This window comes from Ovis canadensis, chromosome 10, assembly GCF_042477335.2.
Source record: "Ovis canadensis isolate MfBH-ARS-UI-01 breed Bighorn chromosome 10, ARS-UI_OviCan_v2, whole genome shotgun sequence".
Lineage (NCBI taxonomy): Eukaryota > Metazoa > Chordata > Mammalia > Artiodactyla > Bovidae > Ovis > Ovis canadensis.
Genome location: NC_091254.1, coordinates 43194021 through 43215281, shown reverse-complemented (window position 1 = coordinate 43215281; position 21261 = coordinate 43194021). Strand labels below are relative to the sequence as shown.

Here is a 21261-nt window from a genome sequence, read left to right as displayed (position 1 = left end):
GTCAGTCGTGTCCGACTCTTTGTGACCCCATAGACTGCAGCACACCAGGCCTCTCTGTCCATCGCCAACTCCTAGAGTTTACTCAAACTCAGGTCTGTTGTGTCAGTGATGCCATCCAACCATCTCATCCTCTGTCGTCCCCTTCTCCTCTGGCCTTCAATCTTTCCCAGCATCAGGGTCTTTTCCAGTGAGTCAGTTCTTCCCATCAGGTGGCCAAAGTATTAGAGTTTCAGCTTCAGCATCAGTCCTTCCAAAGAATATTCAGGACTGATATCCTTTAGGATGGACTGGTTGGATCTCCTTGCAGTCCAAGGGACTCTCAAGAGTCTTCTCCAACATCACAGTTCAAAAGCATCAATTCTTCAGCACTCAGCTTTCTTTCTAGTCCAACTCTCACATCCATACATGACCACTGGAAAAACCATAGCTTTGACTAGACGGACCTTTGTTGGCACAGTAATGTCTCTGCTTTTTAATATGTTATCTAGGTTGCTCATAACTTTTCTTCCAAGGAGCAACTGTCTTTTAACTTCATGGCTGCAGTCACTATCTGCAGTGACTTTGGAGCCCCCCAAAATAAAGTCTGTCAGTGTTTCCCCACCTATTTGCCAGATAGATGAGACCAGATGCCATGATCTCAGTTTTCTGAATATTGAGCTTTAAGTCAACTTTTCCACTCTCCTCTTTCACTTTCATCAAGAGGCTCTTAGTTTCTCTTTGCTTTCTGCCATAAGGGTGGTATTATCTGCATATCTGAGGTTATTGATATTTCTCCTGGCAATCCTGATTCCAGCTTGTGCTTCATACAGCCCAGCATTTCTCATGATGTACTCTGCATATAAATTAAATAAGCAGGGTGACAATATACAGCCCTGATGTACTCCTTTCCCAATTTGGAACCAGTCTGTTGTTCCATGTCCAGTTTTAACTGTTGCTTCCTGGACTGCGTACAGACTTCTCAAGAGGCAGGCCAGGTGGTCTGGTATCCCCATTTCTTTAAGAATTTTCCAGAGTTTGTTGTGGTCCACACAGTCAAAGACTTTGGCATAGTCAATAAAGCAGAAGTGGATGTTTTTCTGGAACCCTCTTGCTTTTTTGATGATCCAGTAGATGCTGGCAATTGGATCTCTGGTTCCTCTGCCTTTTCTAAATCCAGCTTGAACATCTGGAGGTTCACGGTTCACGTACTGTTGAAGCCTGGCTTGCAGAATTTTGAGCATTATTTTGCTAGCCTGTGAGATCAGTGCAATTGTGCGGTAGTTTGAGCATTCTTTGGCATTGCCTTTCTTTGGGATTGGAATGAAAACAGACCTTTTCCAGTCCTGTGGCCACTGCTGAGTTTTCCAAATTTGCTGGCATATTGAGTGCAGCAGTTTCACAGCATCATCTTTTAGGATTTGAAACAGCTCCACTGGAATTCCATCACCTCCACTAGCTTTGTTCGTAGTGATGGTTCCTAAGGCCCACTTGACTTTGCATTCCAGGATGTCTGGCTCTAGGTGGGTGATCACATCATTGTGATTATCTGGGTCGTGAAGATCATTTTTGTATAGTGTTTCTGTGTATTCTTACCACCTCTTCTGCTTCTGTTAGGTCCATACCATTTCTGTCCTTTATCGAGCCTATCTTTGCATGAAATGTTCCCTTGGTATCTCTCATTTTCTTGAGGAGATCTCTGTGAAGTCACTGAAGTTGCTCAGTCGTCTCCGACTCTTTGCGACCCCATGGACTGTAGCCTACCAGGCTCCTCCATCCATGGGATTTTCCAGGTAAGAGTACTGGAATGGGTTGCCATTTCCTTCTCCAGGGGAAATTCCTGACCCAGGAATCAAACCCAGGTCTCCCGCATTGTAGGCAGACGCTTTACCTTCTGAGCCACCAGGGAAGCCCGAAGAGATCTGTAGTCTTTCCCATTCTATCGTTTTCCTCTATTTCTTTGCATTGATCACCGAGGAAGGCTTTCTTATCTCTCCTTGCTATTCTTTGGAACTCTGCATTCAAATGGGTATCTTTCCTTTTCTCCTTTGCCTTTCACTTCTCTTCTATTCACAGCTATTTGTAAGGCCTCGTCAGTCAACCATTTTGCCTTTTTGCATTTCTTTTCCTTGGGGGTGGTCTTGATCCCTGCCTGCTGTACAGTGTCATAAACCTCCATCCATAGTTTTAAAAGATAATATTTACATTTCCTGATTTAAGATAATTGAGGCTCAAGGACCTTAAAATAATTAGCAGATAGAATTCAGCAGCACAGTTCACCACTGGGTTTAGGACAGATAAGCTTAATTTAACATTAAGAAGTATTAAAATTGCAGAAAAATTGTGTTCATAGTCTCTGCTGTGTGCTTTAGTCAAAATCTTTTGTCCTATCTTTAAAGTAAAAGACCAAAAAAAATCATCATTCTTCAAGGGGTTGGCAGAGCTCCTAGTCTGAGAACAAATAGACAGATGGTCTCCGTGACATATTTATTATCCAAGGAAGTTTTTTGAGTCATTCATAAGTACCATTCTGTTACCTGAAAATTGGAAGACAGGAAATTGTTGATTAAGTTGATTAATGCCCTTCAAGTCAGTAGTCTGTACCTTCTTTGCAAATGATTCTGCTGCAAAATAAGGCTTGTGCTTCAGGCTTATGTTAATTACTTTAATAAGAGCTCTAAAGACGGAGTGCTAAATCTCAAAAGGATAGTGGAAAGGAAAAAAGTCCAGTTGGAAGATTCAGATTACTTGTCTCCTGACCTTGGCGGGCCACTTACAGTAAGAGAAAGGAGAGGAATTCAGAGTGACGCAGCTTTCTGTGAAGCTGGGCTTTGTACGTCCGGTGAAGAGATTGGGACAGGTGAAGAGATTGGGATGGGAGAAGAGGTCTGAAGTTGGCTTGAAGGCATCATAGCTTAAAATAATTAAATGTAATATTGAGCCCATAGCCTGTGCATGCTCAGCCACTTCAGTTATGTCCGACTCTTTGCAACCCCATGGACTGTAGGAGCCCATAGCCTAAGTCTCTTGAAAAATATGTAACTTATGATACTCAGCATCATCTTTTCAAAATGATCTTTATAAGCAGGTGTGGGTTCAATCCCTGCTCAGGAAACTTAGATCATACATGCCATGTGAGGCAGCCAAAAAACAAAAACTCTTACCAAAAATAATAATGATAATAATAACCTTTATAAGAATCACAATTTAACATTTGGAAATCAAAATTCAAGGATATTTAAATGCTTTGAATATTTGTAACCCAAAAGTTACAAACTTTGTTTTTAAACATTTTTATTAGATCAATGGATTCCAACTTCCTATTAAGGAAAATGTTTTCTTGGTTTTACAGTTTAAATCATTTATAATAAACCTTAGTACTCTAGCTTTTTCCCATTCACCCATGTGTTTGTGTTTCTAGTGCTTTTACTACTAATAATAGCTAATATTTCTGGAGTGTTTAACTATGTGCCAAGCACTGTTGTTAACGTATTATATATCCTTTAATCTTCACAATGACCTTAGGTAGAGAGTATTTATGTACCTGTTTATAGATGGGGAAAGCTGGCACAGAGAGGCAAAAGTGATCATTCAAGGTCACACAGTTTCTATTTGAATTCAAGCTGGGTCTCTTCAGAGCCCACCTCAGAACCATTCTACACCCTACCAGTCTTTGCGTGGGCATCTTCATAGGAAGATACCTTCTATGGTATCTTTACTGAAGAGACTTAAGTAAAGTGTTACTTAAAGCAACAGAGGGCTTTCCTATAAACAGGGTCCAAAGGATCACGTACCTTCATTCCCATTGATCAAAACAGTGCTGATCCCTGGAAGCCTCTGAGCTCCTCGGGAGGTGTAGGGGGAGTCAGGCCACCTCCCCAAGATGGAGGGTGGGGAGTTTAAGGAGAGAGTGGAAAGGCACAAGGAAGAATCCTTTTTCTCATTGACAGTGGAAACGTGCCAAAACACATCAGGGCTCTCTGAAATTGTGTATCACGGTAGATTTTTTCCAAGAAACTAGTAAGTTACACCTTCCCAAGTGGCATTAGTGGTAAAGAACCTGCCTGCCAATGCAGGAGACATGAGAGACCTGGGCTCAATCCCTGGTTTGGAAAGATCCCATGGAGTAGGAAATGGCAACCCACTCCAGTATTCTTGCTTGGAGAATCCCGTAGCCAGAGGAGGCTGGCGGGTACAGTCCATGGGGTCGCAAAGAGCCAAACATGACTGAAACGACTTAGCGTGAGGCACAAGGAAGTTGTACTGTAGTTGAATAGAGGTACTTAGAAGGCTGGATTGTGAACATCCCTGATTCTAAAATAATAGTTTAGGTACTGTTGTTTAAGGATTCAGGAAGTGAATTAGATCGGGTTTAACTTTTTCATCTTTAGTTTACTTCGTTTGGAATGTGTTTGCATAACATTTTTCTTCTTGGAGTAAACATTATGTCTGAGAAACTGACATTTTCCACAGCGTTCTTTTAATTAGAGGTAGACATTTCTGTTCCTTTCTCTGAGACAATTTAAAGGGCCCCAAACAAGAAAAATGAAAAAAAGTGTAAGCTGTCTTCATCAGCAAATCTTCATTGTGTGCCCAGGGTTAGAGAGTTTACTAGATGCTGATGGCAAAGTAGATGGACATTGTGTTTTTAGCTAAAGAAATGTATTCAATCAATTTTCAGTATTGTTGCTTTTTATAAAATGAGACTAATCCTCTTGTATTTTTTGGCAGAGGTGTAAGCTTCTGTGCCATTTCCTTCTCTTGTCTGTTGGAAAGTGCTTAGTAATTTTTGCCCTTGAATTTGTTTACTTATTGGACAATAAATGTGAGTAGATGCTGTGGCTTGTTACCTGAGTCTAATTTAAATGTGTTTGGCATTTTGTTCTAGAGCCCTAGCAAGAAGAGGTATTATTTTTGATATATGTGTAATATGTTTTAAGTCAATTTTGAATAAATGTCCCCTAGTATTTCTCTTACAGAAGTTGACTTTATTTAGAAAGATGTTGAATCCTTTAAAGTTTGGATTCATGTAGATTTGTATCATATCACAAAGTTGTATTGTCTTATCTCTAATATAATTAAAACTTGTATGGGAGTAGCAAAGGTAATTTTTAAAATTTTGGAAGTATTGATTTATTGTTTATGGGGCTACTCAGGAATCTGTATTTCTCAGTTTTCTTTTTAAAAGACTGAAACCTTCAGAATTCCACATCAGTTAGGTTGCACGAGATCAGTTATATACAATGTTAAATTAAAGTTGTACTTATCAATTACTGACGTCCAGATAGCTAACTTAAATGGGGCGGGGGGAAAGGACAGGAAACAAAGATGTTCCACCAAGATAAAATATTAGATTTTTTTTTCTTGTTAAAGATGTTTCACCAGTTTAGCAATATTGTTCATACCTAAAAGATGCTCAGGTCATATTCATTAATATTTATGGATAAGTCAATAATTTTACTCAATTTCTGTTGCTTTATGAGGTCATTTGATAGCATTTGCTCCTGGCTGGTCTTACTATTATTTCACTTTTCCCAAGCAGTGTTTTAAACAAGGTCAATTGGGTCATCTGTAACTTTTTTATATTTTTATCTCAAAACAGAGGAAGTACAAAAAGCAGTGTAACAGCTGCTGTCCCTCTTGTCTCCTGCTCCTTTCCTCTGGTTTCAAATTTATTTTTCCCAAAGTGTATCTTTTTATAGTTCTTTAAGTTATTATCGGTGGGTAAATCACTTGGTTTAGTTTATCTCAGATGCTCGATTTTCCCCTGAATTAGCAGTGATATTTCAGCTGAGAATAGAATTCTAGTTTCACATTTATCCTCCTTCTAGATTTTTGCCAGTAAGTTTCACCATGTTGCCTCTAGCACTGCTTTGAACAGTCTGGTTGATTTGCTATTTGTTTGCGGATTATTTACTTTTTTGTCTGTCTGCTTTTATGTTTGTTTGGTTTTTTTTTTTTTTTTTTTTTGCTTTGTCTATAGCTTTCTGCAGTTTCCCCACACTCTGTGTTGAGATGTGGATTTATTTCTATTTTCCTGTTTGAGACTCTTATGCTTCTTAAATTGAAGGTTCATGTTTTTCATCAGTTTTAGAAAATTCTTAGCCATTAATTATTTGAAGGTTACCACTTCTCCACTTTTCCTCTTTTTTCTGGCATTCATATTAGATACACATTGCTCTATTACCTGTCTTTTTACCCTTCTTTAATTATTTCTACTCCTCTATCTTGCTGCTGTATTCTGAGTCAATTCCTCAGGTCTAATCTTCAATTTATTAATCTTCTCTTGGGCTATGGGACATCCCTGGTGGCTCAGTGGTAAAGAATCCACCTTTCAATGCAGGAGACACAGGTTCAGTCCCTGGGTCGAGAAGATACTCTGGAGAAGGAAATAGTACTCCACTTGAATATTGTTGCATGAGAAATTTCATGGACAGAGGAGCCTGATGGGCTATAGTCCATAGGGTCACCAAAGAGTCAGCCATGACTTAGCAGCTAAACCATGACAACTCTTGGGCAATGTCTAATCTGTTGTATAATGTGTCCAATGACAGTTATAATTTTGGTGATATAATGTCTTATTTCTAAAAGTATGTTTTAAAATCTATTTAGGTGAGGATTTTTTTAATTTGAGGGGTTCCTTATTTTTAGAACTTCTGTTGTGTGTCTTCAATCACCTTAAACATGTCCTCTCTGAGGTTAGCCCCAGAATCTTCACTGTCTTGGGCCAAATATTTTATTAATTTCTTGGTTTGGGAATTTCTGCACCTGGAAGGTGATATAAATATAAGCTCCAAACTCTTATAAGACTTAAGACTGTGGTTTAAAATTCCTGGGGAGGATTTTGTTGTTTTTACCTAGGACTGAGGCAGGGGCCACTGGAATATCTTTTCATCTTCCGGTGCCAGTACATAGCTTTGTCCCTAGCCCACTGTTTCGTTATTTAGGGCCACACTTTATGTGGGCATCTTATCTCCAGTGCCCCACCTCTCAAGGTTCACAGCTTTGTTTCCTGTCCCCAAATGGACAACAACAAAAGCCTCCGGCATAATGAGACCAGTAGTCCTTCCCCTGTGCATCCACTGCTCACCTCCCATCTTTCTGATTTTCATTTTCCTTTTCCTTTCTTGTGAACTCATTTCTTCACTTTAAAAAGTCCTATATTCCACTCACTATTTTCAAGTGTTTATAGCCTGTGAACTTTTGCATTATCTTGGTCTATTATCCTGCCAGAGCCCTCTACAGGATTCTTGGTTTGCCTTTCATGCAGATAAGGACAGGGTAGGTCTTTGCATTGTGAGGTTCCTATACAAGCAAACATTCCCATGGCAAGATGGGGTGCCCCAAGATGAATAAAAGGAAGAGTGAGGGGATTGTCTAGTCAAAACTATGCTTTTTCCAGTAGTCATGTATGGATGTGAGAGTTGGACTATAAAGAAAGCTGAGAGCCAAAGAGCTGAAGCTCTTGAACTGTGGTGTTGGAGAAGGCTTTTGAGAGTCCCTTGGACTGCAAGGAGGTCCAACCAGTCCATCCTAAAGGAAATCAGTCCTGGGTGTTCATTGGAAGGACTGATGCTAAAGCTGAAACCCCAATACTTTGGCCACCTAATGTGAAGAACTGACTCATTGGAAAAGACCCTGATGCTGGGAAAGATTGAAGGCAGGAGGAGATGGAGACGGCAGAGGATGAGATGGTTGGATGGCATCACCAACTCAATGGACATGAGTTTGAGTAAACTCTGGGAGTTGGTGTTGGACAGGGAGGCCTGGCGTGCTGCAGTCCATGGGGTCGCAAAGAGTTGGACATGACTAAGCGACTGAACTGATGATTTGTATAGGTGGAGTCAAAGGAGAGCAGGTTTTCAGGTGAGGATGAAGGGAGACCAGAGGACAGATGCTGAAAGTCAGTGACACCTTCAGAAGTAAGTAAGTGGTGTAGCGTGGATGGGGGATAGAAAGGATGTGCTTGCCTGTCACCGCGTGTGTAGACCACTGGTCCCTCTTCCTGGAATGCCCTCAGCTCTTCATCCTGCCTTCATCTTTCAAGGCCCATCTCAAATACCTCATCATCTGGAAAGGTGATCTGATTTCTTCCCTGACTCCACACAGTTATACAGATGTGGATATACATACCTGTAAATCTCTTCTGAACCACTGTATCATTATCTCAAACAAACTGGCTTCATTCAATAAGAGTATTAGAATAGACCAGAATAGAAAATTTCAGAACATTATAGGTTTTAAGGGTACATGTTGTTTTAGGAAACTTTCAGTTGTGTGTATATCTACCAGACCTTGGTATAAAATGTATATTTTTTTGGTAAGTAGGGGTGAAGGATATAGAAATTCTTTTTTAAGTTGAATTCAGGAATTCACTGGAGGACCAACAGTTAGGAGGGTCCGGGTTCAATCCCTGGTTAGGGAACTAGGATCTCACAAGCCATAGAGAGTGGCCAAAAAAAAGAAAGGAAAAAAGATGCACTTTACTATCCTTTAAGTTCCTTACAGGCATTACTGTGTCTTATCTACACATGCACACATACAAATACACATATATCCCATGTCTAGAAAGTCTCCTTTATACACAGTAGACAGTGTTTTTTTTTTAATGAATAAGTATATGGATAAAAAGAATGGATAGATGAATGGGTGAAAAAATATTAATATGGTAGCTCAAAAAGAATGTAGGATTCTGTATGTTTCTCAAGGTCATCTTGCCAACCTCGGAACTGATAATAATGGATTTTGTTCTGTCCTTTTTACCCCTCAGCAGATGAAAACCCTACAGTCTGCTGAGTAGACGTTAATTCTTAGCCTTCTGCCTTGGGCCATCTAAGGACACCTCATTATTCACTTATACGGTCGATGCTCCCACTTCACCCAAGCAGTGTGTGGAGAGGAGCGTCAGGTTGACTCTTAGCGGTCAGACTAAGCCTCAGAGTATACACTCTCATTATCTGCGTCTCTCCATTTATATAGCATCTGTCACAAGGAGTCACAGGCAATTACCTTCTCAATAAACTCTTTTCCAAAAAATCAAGACTCTCCAGCCTTTCAAAATTCATTAGCTCCCATAATCTCGACTTTGGAGATTTAATGGGCCAGAAGAGATAAAGCCGAAAACAAAGCAGCTTTTCATCCAGGCTGATCTGAATTCAAATTCTGATTCCACCTCTTTAGTGTTGGAAGGCCAATCAGTCCCTCTCCTTTTTTCCTCATTTGCAAGAGCCTAGCTCGTGGGTGGATGAGAGAAGTCAGGGTAATAGGGGGAGCTCTGACGTAATTCTTAGCACCTGCCAGAGGCTCCGTTGTCACCATCACCATGTTCTCATGGTCGCCTAGAAACCGGTATCAACTGAGTAAATCCCCTGGTGTGTTTCTCTGGCGGTCATCCTGGTGCTTCCTCTCTGTGTTGTTCAGAAGGAGTGGAGGCTTGAGCAGAGTGGTTGGCTGCCTGCTGTTGCCTTGCCCTGTTATTGTCTTGCCCTGTTATTGTCAGATGGTTGTTCTGAACTCCACCTTGGTGATGAGAAAGGCACAGCCAGAGCTGGTTTGGGCAGAACTGGTGTGGATTCTTTAGGGACTTAAGCTCTGAGAGGTGACAGAGGCAAGCAAACAAAAGTTTATATGACAAGGCAACACCCCTGCTCTCTCACCTTAGAGCCAGCAAAACATCAGTACTTGAGGTTTATGTGGGTATAACTTGTGACGACTTAGGAAATGAAACCAGGGATTTGAAGTGGGTCTACGTAGAATGGTTTTCCAAGGCGTTCCAAGAGGAAATTTCACAGCGTCTTGAGGGTAGGGATCTGGGAGACAAGTAAGAACACCGTAGTGTTGGGAAGCCAATGGCCCAAAAAGTAAAAGGCTGGATTACTCAACTAAGGAAAACACGTTCGGAAAATTTCAAGAACTTTCCTTTCTCTCATTCATATATTTAAATTTGTTGAAAACCTCAGAAGGAAAAATAATCTAATATTATTAGTCATCTAATCAAACTGATTTTTCCTGTTTTATTGAGATAAAATTGATACGTAACATTGTATTGGTTTCAGATGTACAGCATACCAATGTCATATATATCTTATAAAATGATCACCACGGTAAGTTTAGTCAACATCCATCACCTTACATGGTTATAGTTTGTGTGTGTGTGTGTGATGAGAAGTTTTCAACGTAATCCTATTTTAAAGGAACTTTTTGAATTCATTTTATCTATCTTCGGCGGTGGTGAGTCTTTGTTGCTGCATGGGCTTTCTTTAGCTGGGAAGAGCAGGGACTACTCTCTAGGCTCGCTGGGGTAGCTCCTCTTGTTGCAGAGCACAGGCCCTGGGCTTCAGGAGTTGTGGCGCGCAGGCTCAGTGGTGTGGTGCGTAGGCTTAGTTGCCCCAAGGCGTGTGTGACCTTCGCGGACCAGAGATAGAACCCACGTCTCCTGCATTGCCAGTCAGATCCTTTACTACTGAGTCACTGGGGAAGCCTGGGAACTCTTGAGATTTACTCTCTTCGCAACTTTCAGACATGCAACTCGGTATTGTCAGCTATCACCCTGCTGTACGTTACGTCCTCAGAACTTACGTATGTAATAACCAGAAGTGTGTGCCTTCAAGAATCTTCAGCCACACTTCTCAGACTGCCTGTTCTGTCCACCCTCCTCCCTATAATTTGGCCAATACACCGGAAACTTGGTTTTTCGTCAGAGCTCTGCTACCAGCCTGTGCTTCCAACAAAGTCACTTAACTGTGATTCATCATGGTTTTTTCTTTTATGAAATGTTCACAGTCAAGCCCGGTTTTACCTCTGGTGTACATAACAAATGTAAGCATTAACTCTCCACATCTCTGAGTGAATAAGTCACATCCCAGTGCATCCACTCAGGTTAAAGCCACCATTGTCTTGGCCGGGAGCTGCAGTGAAGCTAAACCAGGTACTGAGCAGAGTTTTCATCCAGATCTACTGTCTATCAGCATAAAATGCCAACAGGAAGAAGAAGAAATTCTGACTCACCTGAGACTTAGAAAGCAAGTGATTTATTCTCTAATTGAAACCTGGAAAGAGGAAAAGATCTGCATCACCTCAGAGAACACACCCCTTTCATCTTGTCCTTCATTAGAGCCTAGAACTGAGCAGAGCTCACCTTCCTGTAACAGTCTGATATTTAAAAACACTTTTCGGATGAAAGCCCATGTGACATTGGGAAGGTTTTATTTTTGGAATTGCTCAAGTCTTGATAGCCTCTGCTCACAAAACAGTTAATGGAGGAAATAGTATCCCTGTATTGAGCTTAGGTGAGGGGTAGTCATAGAGATGCTAACTGAGGGATGCAAGGAGGGAGTCTTAATCACATGACGGACTCTAACTTGTTAGTTTCACTGGTGGCTCAGATGGTAAAGAATCTGCCTGCAATGCAGGAGACCTGGATTCAATCCCTGGGTCAAGAAGATCCCCCGGAGGAGGGCATGGCAACCCACCAGTGTTCTTGCCTAGGCAATCCCTATGGACAGGGGAGCCTGGTGGGCTAGAGTCCATGGGGTTCCAAAGAATTGGACACAACTGAGCAACTAAGCACAGCTGGTTTGCTAACATAAGAGACACAAGTCAGGGAATTTCTGTTGTTCAGTTGCTTGCTGCTGCTGCTAAGTCACTTTAGTCATGTCCAACTCTGTGCGACCCCACAGATGGCAGCCCACCAGGCTCCCCCATCCCTGGGATTCTCCAGGCAAGAACACTGGAGTGGGTTGCCATTTCCTTCTCCAATGCATGAAAGTGAAAAGTGAAGGTGAAGTCGCTCAGTTGTGTCCAACTCTTTGCAACCCCATGGACTGCAGCACACCAGGCTTCCCTGTCCCTCACTATCTCCCAGAGTTTGTTCAAACTCATGTCCATTGAGCCGTTGATGCCATCCAACCATCTCACCCTCTGTTGCTGCCTTTTCCTGCCCTCAGTGTTCCCAGCATCACTCTTTGCCAATGAGTTGGCTCTTCGCATCAGGTGGCCAAAGTTTTGGAGCTTCAGCATCACTCCTTCCAGTGAATATTCAGAGTTGATTTCCTTTAGGATTGACTGGTTTGATCTCCTCACTGTCCAAGGGACTCTCAAGAGTCTTCTGCAGCACCACAGTTCGAAAGCATCAATTCTCTGGCACTTAGCCTTCTTTATGGTCCAATTCTCACATCCATACAGACTATCGTACATGATTTCTATTTTAATATAAGACTAAAAATAAACTAAGGGGCTTCCCTGGTGGCTCAGTGGTAAAAAAAAAAAAAAAAAATCCACCTGCCAATGCAGGAGACATGGGTTTGATCCTTGGTGGGGAAAGTTCCCCTGGAGAAGGAAGTGGCAACCCACTCCAGCGTTCTTACCTGGGAAATCCCATGGACAGAGGAGCCTGGTAGGCGACTGTCTGTGGAGTCACAAAGAGTTGGACACAACTTAGCAACTAAACAACAAAAAATAAACTAGAAGTAACACAGAAGAGCATTTTGGTGTGCAAGTGTTTAAAGAATCCAGGGTGCCACTCTTGATTGTGAATGTGTTATGCCTCGAGATCACGCCTATAGGGACAGCAGTCATGGTGAGCTGGCACAGATGTGGAAAGGCTGAGCAATTTGCTCTCGACTGCGTCACCACATGTGAATGCGGTTCTAGATTCAGGCAGCCCTGCCTGCAGACACACCTTTGTTCCTTGGCCCTGCGTCTCGGGCTTTCAGCTCCTCCTCTACCTGATGTCACAGACTGGCAACAGCACAGCTCTCCAGTTAACCCCAAACTGAGCACTGTGCTCTGCTAAACCCCACACTGTGCTATAACACTGACACAGGTGACCTACCACCAACAAGCCGAGGACAGAGAGGGTTCTAGTAGTTTTGATGAGTCTGATTGTGGCTGTGAGGAAGCATAGCCTTTTGTAAGTGAAATGCACACTCACCCAACCTCCTCCTAGGATTTCAGACCAGATCTGACAAGAGCCAAGAGACTAAGGTTGTTCTATAGGCTATTTGTAGTTGTAAAAGAGCTCTTTTTTCATTTATTCTGGTGCCTCTGGCCTGTATATGGATTGAACATTCTGCTGTAGTCCTGTGTTTCACCTCTTCAGATACCTCAGTTGTCTGCTGATGTCTAGATATCAGAAGATATCAGATCCTTTCATCAGGAACTTTTATTTTTAATATTTAAGGAATTTGTGAATTAGGAAATCCTGCTGGACTAATTGAAGGACAGAATTACTGTCTCTAATTAAACTAGGATCTTTATATGGTGGGTTTTCATGAAAACTATTATAATTAGTCATGCTTATAGCCTGATGAAGTGGAGTGTTAGTCGCTCAGTCATGTCCAACTCTTTCAACCCCCAGGCAGTAATCCACCAGGCTCCTCCACCCATGGAATTCTCCAGGCAAGAATACTGGAGTCTGTTGCCATGCCCTTCTCCAGGGGATCTTCCCAACCCAGAGATCGAACCTGGGTCTCGTGCATTGGAGGCAGATTCTTTACCAACTGAGCCACTAGGGAGGCCTGATAGCCAGTCACTAACCTCAGTGTTGACATTTCAAGATAATATTTCATCATGATCAGAATTTGCAGATTGGTGGGGTGTTTTTTTTTTCACTGTTGTATATGCCAGTCTGACAACCAGTTGTTACACATATGTCATCTAAGGATGTACAAATAGCAGAAAGAGCACCTTTCGTATCTCTGCACTGTGGATTCAAGTTAGCTTTCCAGAAGGACAACAAGCTAGTGTTTTTAGCCAAATGTCTCTTAGTAGAGACTCTCTTGCTTTAACAAACCTAATAAGGGAAATGTGAAAAGAATAAAAATAATTTCTAGATTTACTTTCCTACTGAGTATAGAGATAGAATTAAAGTAATGCTATCCTTAAAGAAGACTGAGAAACAATTCAGGTCAGATAAGAAATATTTATATTACACTTGACAAAGTCCTGGATTATTTTCCAAGTTATAAATATATAACTTTTAAAATAGCTTTTTCTTAGCAAAGCAGCTCAACCTGGCATCCCTTACTTAATCTAGTAAGACTTTCACCAGGAATCTGAAAACTCACCCTAAGCCAGAAGCAAAATACTATTAGTAGCTGAAACCAGACATAATTGTTGAAAGGTTGCATTGGCCTGCTAAATGACGTGATCTTTCCGATGAGCTCACAAACTCACTTTTTTGTGTGTGTACTGTTCAACTTGAAGTTTGTTTGCCTTGTTAGGAGTATTCTTGGATTCATACAGATGAAAAGTTGTTCTTTTGTGACTGTTAAATGGGCTTTTTCGGCCATGAAATGAAATTTAATATACCATGAGAATAAAAGTTCAATTGAACCTTATAGCCAATAAACCATATGGAAAGTATCATGAAGTCTTTAAAAAAAAAAAAAAAAGCACCACAGGGCTTTTTATTTCAACTTAACCGTATCCAGTTCAATTCATTCATGAGTGAGGCTATAATTTTTATGGCCAGTGACTATGAGAAGATGATCAGAGTTTCTTCTTTTTGAGAATACAAAACCAGGGGAATGTTGCTCCTCCAGTCATCTCCAGTCTAGCCTTTTTCATGATATGCTTAGCTTTACTACTTATAGAGATATCGTTTTTAACGCAAAAGATCATTTGAAAATACATCCTTTTTAAAGTGATAGAGAATACCAATAAAAGTAAGTTCATTCAGTTCAGTTTGGTTGTGACATAATAATTAACACTGAAGGCCCATTCTTAAAATCACTGTGATCTAATACTGCTATGTTTCTACACAGCATTTTGCATTTTGACTTTCCTGAAAGTCAGTGATACAGTTTTTGGCAGCAGCAGTCTTCAGCACCATAGTAATTTTAACTGGCTAAAATTCTAAAAGTCATGCATTAACAAGAAGACATATTAGGTATTTTTGATTGCCTTTTACAGGTACATCTAATATTTCCAACTTCAGGGATTCTTAAAAGTCAGCATTCCGTTTGATGGTATTTTCAAATTTTAGGAATTTCTATTCAATTCATAGGTTGTCGTTATAGAAGTTTGTGGAAGGTTAGGTAATATATCTTTAAATAATTTTTTGTTGGACTTAACATGTAAGTATTGCTTTTTTAAAATTGAGGTATGTTCACATACCCTCAGGGCTTCCCTAGTAGCTCAGTTGGTAAAGAATTCGCCTGCAATGCAGGAGACCCTGGTTCGATTCATGGGTCGGGAAGATCCACTGGAGAAGGGATAGGCTACCCACTCCAGGATTCTTGGGCTTCTCTGGTGGCTCAGCTGGTAAAGAATCTGCAGTGTAGGAGACCTGGGTTCCATCCCTGGGTTGGGAAGATCCCCTGGAGAAAAGAATAGCCACTCACTTTAGTATTCTGGCCTGGAGAATTCCATGGAGTGTATAGTCCATGAGGTCATAAGGTGACAGAGTCGGACACGACTGAGTGACTTTCATTTCACATACCATGAGGGCTTCTCCCTGGTGGCTCAGCTGGTAAAGAATCCACCTGCAGTGTGGGAGACCTGGGTTCAATCCCTGGGTTGGGAAGATCCCTTGGAGAAGGGAACGGCTTCAGTATTCTTGCCTGGAGAATTTCATGGATAGAGGAGCCTGGTGGGCTACAGTCCATGGGGTCACAAAGAGTCAGACATGACTGAGCGACTTCCCTGTTCACTTTCATATATCATGAAGTTCATCATTTTGTGCAATTCAGTGAGTGTTCACAAAGCTGTATAATATCCACTACTAATTCCAGAACACTGCTGGTTAATGGCACTTTAAAAGATAGAGTAAGTAGATTTTCATCTACTTTTTTTTCAAATCGTTACCTTCTGGAGTTTTTATTTTACCAGAAAACTATGCCTTTTTTTTCTTGGTTAATGTAACTGGGTCATTTCAGTTTTAGCTGGGAAGTTTTGATTGGCTGCATAAATCTGGGTATGTAATGAACATATATAATGATGATCATGAGAATACTGCATATGAAGTTGCCTGTTTGGTCTCATGAGTAAAACCAAAATTCAAGATACTTAATGGACCATGGAACCTTCAGAGGAAGGAAAACACTTACCCATGAGTCAAGCCAAATTCTGATTCACAAATGGCCGAGTGGCAGCATTCCCTGCACTCTTCGTGCTATTTTTTATCAGAATTGTTTCTTATCAGGTGGTTTTTAACAGAATTGCCTCCCCTCCTCCCTTTGGTCTCCAAGAAAATAAAATGCCTTTCAGGCAGATGAGAGATTCTTCTCATTCACTCAGTGAAGAGGTTTACTTTAAATCAGTATCATTAAAGTACAATTTATATACAATAAGCTACAGAGGATTAAAATCTATGATTTGATGAATTTTGACAAATTTGCACACCCATGTCAGTATCGCCACCATCCAGATACAGAATGTTTCCATAGTCCTTAGGAGTTCACTGAGGCCCTGTGCAGGCCCATACCACCACCTGGGGCCTCGAGCAACTATTGATCTATGTGGAGGTTAATTCCCAGTTTCTAGACTTTTATATAAATGGAAGCCACATAGGGTGTACTCTTTTGACTATTTTTCACTGAGCATAGTACATTTGAGGCAGTATCCATTTATTATTTATCAGTAACTCATTCATCTTTATTGTTGAGTAGAATTCCATTTAATGTATATACTGTAAAGAGTCAGACACAGTTGAGCGAATGAACCACACCAGCAACCACAATGTGCTTATTAATACTTAGTTACCTTTAAATGGTCTTTGGGTCAAAACAGAGTGTTTGAGTACAATTTTGACAAACGCAAGTCTTTTTTTTTTTTTCCTTATTCTTTTTAAGATTCTTTCCCATTATAGCTTATTATAAGATACTGAATGTAGTTCCATGTGCTATACAGTAGATCCTTGTATTTTTATCTGTATTATTTAATACATATAGTAATGTGTATCTCCAATCCCAAGCTTTTATTATCCCCTCCTCCCTTCTTGTTTTGGTAACCATACATTTGTTTTCTGTGTTTTTGAGTAACCAGGACAAGTCTTGATTTTCACAGGTTATGCTAACAATTATACTAATGTACATTATATAAGGTTTTGTGATAGTAGCTTACAGATAGACACAGTGCTTTTTAACTTTCAAGTGCAAGTGATTGTACGTGAGGCTATGCATTATACAAAGAATAAGGCAGGTTTTTATTTGGGGCTTTGCTGTCATGTTTCAGATGCAGTGGTTTTAACCGTAACCCTGGCACATGGGCAGTAATAATAATAGTTCATCCTTCTGTATAGTACCTACTGAGTGCAGGCACTGTTCTTAATACTTGAATCATATCAGCTCACCTAATTTTCACATCTGCATCATGGGATCAGTAGGTACTCTCATGCCCCACTTCACATACAAGGAAGGAACTTGTCGAAAGTCACACAGTACGTGATGGGGCTGGGACTCAGCACAGACCATCCATCTCCTGGAGTCTTGCTGTTAACCACTATACTCATGGACTCTGTGGTTTTTTGGTCAGAGAAGCCGAACTTGGGAGATTTAGTAAGATGTACCAAAGGTGGTGTAGCTGGGCTTAATATCCTGATTAAAATCCTGGTTTGATTGACTTCAAGGTTCAAGCTCTAGTCGGCTTGAGAAGGGAAGTGTATGAGAATAACCAGGATGGCTTTTGTTAGGTACCCAGGAACTAAAGAACAGCAGAAGAGCTATGTGAGAGCGAAACCTCTGTCACTTCTTATAGGAGTGATCAGGGAAAGTGTGGTGGAGTAAATGAGCCTTGTACTGCAGGTAGAATTTCTTTGACAAGAGGTGGTTTGGTTAGTCTGAGAAGGGCGTGTGTGTGTGTGTGTGTGTGTGTGTGTGTGTGTGTGTGTGTGTTTGTGATGTGGTGGTAGTGATAGTGTTCAGACGCTAAGTCATGTCCGAGTCTCTGTAACACCGTGGACTGCAGCATGCCAGACTCCTCTGTCTTCTACTATCCCCAGAGTTAACCCAAATTCACATCCACTGAGTCAGTGATACTGTCTCCCCATCTCATCCTCTGCTGCCCCCTTCTCCTTTTGCTTTCAATCTTTTCTGGCATCAGGGTCTTTTCCAGTGAATCAGCTCTTCGCATCAGGTGGCCAAAGTATTGGAGCTTCAGCATCAGTCCTTCCAGTGAATATTCGCGGTTGATTTCCTTTAGGATTGACCTGTTTAATCTCCTTGCAGAGTCTTCTCCAGCACCACAATTTGAAAGCATCAACTCTTTGGCGCTCAGCTTTCTTTATGATCCAGCTCTCATATCCATATGTGACTACTGGAAAAACCGTAGTCTTATCAAAAGATAAATCAGAACATGATTGATTTCACATCCCCAGCAGCATCCCTGGTTAATGTAAATATTTGAGGAGAAAGACCAGCCTATGAGGGACACAGAGAAAGGATATCTAAAGAATTCGGAGGGGAAAAAGTGGGGGATGGAAGGATTTGGGTAGAAAAAGGAATCATCAATAGTGTTTCACTGCAGCTAAGAATTCCAAAAAGAAAAGTGCTGAGAGATGGCCCCCAGATTTGTTGTTTGGGAAGTCACTGGGCTTCTAGGGGCCCAGTTTTTTAGTGATGACACAAGGTCTGATTGCAGGTGGTTGAAGAAAGAGTTGGAGAGGAAGGGAAAGACTGAAAGTGTAGATCATTGGAGTGTAGATCAAAGTTCACTGGAGAACTAAGGATGAGAAGGGAGTAGAAAGAAAGCAGTAGCCAGAGACGGAGGTGTGGGGAAGGCGGACACTAGGATGAAAAGTTCTAAGTGAGCACGAGAGCCAGGGGGGCAGGGCAAGGGAGATGGGCCTTTGGGGAGGGAGGAGCTGACTGATGGTTCAGGGTCCCAGAGGAGGCAGGGAGAGATGCACCCACGTGTAAATGTCCACTCAGTGGACGTGGCATGCACAGTTGGGATGTGTGTGTGTGTGCTCAGTCGTGTCCAGCTCTTTGTGACCCCATGGACTGTAGCCCACCAGGCTCCTCCCTCCATGGGATTCTCCAGGCAAGAGTACTGGAGTGGGTTGCCATTTCCTATTCCAAGGGATCTTCCTAACACAGGGATTGAACCCATGTCTCCTGCACTGGCAGGTGGGTTCTTTACCACTGTGCCACCTGGGAAGCCCCTGCAACAGTTGGGATATGTTGGGACAAAAAAAGTCAAAATACCAACAGAATAGAATGTAAGCCAGAAAAAGATGGGAGAAGGTAGCATCTTAAGTTTCTTGGTAGCTGCCATAGTTTAAGGAGAAGGCAATGGCAACCCACTCCACTTTCATGCATTGGAGAAGGAAATGGCAACCCACTGCAGTGTTATTGCGTGGAGAATCCCAGGGACGGGGGGAGCCTGGTGGGTTGCCACCTATGGGGTTGCACAGAGTCGGACATAACTGAAGCAACTTAGCAGCAGCAGCAGCCATAGTTTAAAAAAAAAAAAAAGCCTGTGGGAGCTTCTCTTCTGTTCAATTAAAATGAATATTAACTTTGTAGCCAATTTTAATTGAGGTTTCCCTTCCAGTGTTCAAATAATGGATTTGTCCTAGAAACTGTTAGGTTTGTTGTAGAAACTGGCTCCTCTGAAATGTGCAAAGCCAGCTGCAAATAGGACAGACTCTCTCAAGAGTTTTAATTTTTCGAACAAATGCAAAAGATTCCTCCAGATTTGAATCTACCTTCTAATTTCACATCCCAGGGTGCCAGGCAGCTTCTTACTTGCTGGTGAAAAGTGGAAGTGTTCGTTGCTCAGTTGTGTCCAACTCTTTTGGGACCCTATGGATTTGTAGCCCACCAGGCTCCTCTTTCTGTGGGATTCTCCAGGCAAGACTCCTGGAGTGGGCTACCATTACTTGCTGCTACCTGTAGCTGATTTGAGATGTTCTCTATCATTTTCTTGATATCAGGATTTTTCTCAATATTTTGTGTAAGAATCAGCATATATTGTCTTGTTTCAAGAAATCCATTTAGTAACTGAATAGAAGGAAAACCCAGTTTCATCTGTTCCTGTAAGCCCCTTCTTTTCTTCCAAGGAGCAAGCGCTTTTAATTGACTGCAGCCATGAAATTGAAAGACGCTTGCTCCTTGGAAGATAAGTTACTACCAACCTAGACAACATATTAAAAGGCAGAGACATTACTTCACCAACAAGGTCCATCTAATCAAAGCTATGGTTTTTCCAGTAGTCATGTATGGATGTGAAAGTTGGACTATAAAGAAAGCTGAGTGCTAAAGAATTGATGCTTTTGATTTGTGGTGTTGCAGAAGACTCTTGAGAGTCCCTTGGACAGCAAGGAGATCCCCAACCAGTCCATCCTAAAGGAAATCAGTCCTGAATATTCATTGGAAGGACTGATGCTGAAGCTGAAACTTCATTCCTTTGGCCACCTGATGCAAAGGGCTGACTCATTTGAAAAGACCTTGATGCTGGGAAAGATTGGGGGCAGGAGGAGAAGGGGACGCCAGAGGATGAGGTGGTTGGATGGTATCACCGACTCAATGGACATGAGTTTGAGTAAACTCCAAGAGTTGGCGATGGACAGGGAGGCCTGGCGTGCTGCAGTCCATGGGGTCGTAAAGAGTTGGACACGACTGAGCAACTGAACTGAACTGAAGCCCCTTCTTCCATTAGATCTGAATGGTTTTAATTAGTGCTTATGAATTCTTATTAGTGAGCTAATCAGGTTGGCATAAAGTAATGCTCATTTTTACCTGTGGATGAACTGAGGGCTGAGTCTTCCACTAGAAGTTCAGTGATCCCTGCAGGCATCAAGATACAGAGGTTATCTTCAAGGTGACTCCAAGCCCTGGATCCCTGATTGCCCCTCATGTAGGGAGAGACTTCTGTGGGAGAAATGGCCAATATTCTGAACTGGGGCTTCGTGGGCTTATGCCTTAGGTATGTTTCCAAGGTTGGGTCAAAGTTGGCACAAATAATATCTAATGGAAAAAAAAAACGTGTCAGACATGAGGATGTTTTGAACCCCATTTTCTTTGGTTCAGCCTGAGGAGAGTGCCTGCTGCTGCAGGCGATGGTTCTAGATGAAATGCTTGAGCAGCATTCTCTGCTCTGAAGGGGCCAGCTCACTGCTCATCACTGCCCCCCGTCCCGTGTTCTGGTAAAGGAAAGAGATCCCAGTTGCAGAAGTTGAGCTCTGAAAATTTTCTGTTAACTACTTCAGTCAGTTCAGTTCAGTCGCTCAGTCATGTCTGACTCTTTGCGACCCCATGGACTGCAGCACGCCAGGCCTCCCTGTCCATCACCAACTCCTGGAGTTTACTCAAACTCATGTCCATTGAGTCGGTGATGCCATCC

General features: G+C 41.8%; 1 protein-coding gene across 5 annotated transcripts in view; it reads left to right on the top strand.

Moving 5' to 3' along the window:
- The window catches only part of FRY (FRY microtubule binding protein), a 438786-nt gene that overhangs the window by 237526 nt on the left and 179999 nt on the right, over window positions 1-21261 (top strand). The gene's annotated exons all lie outside the window — the stretch shown is intronic.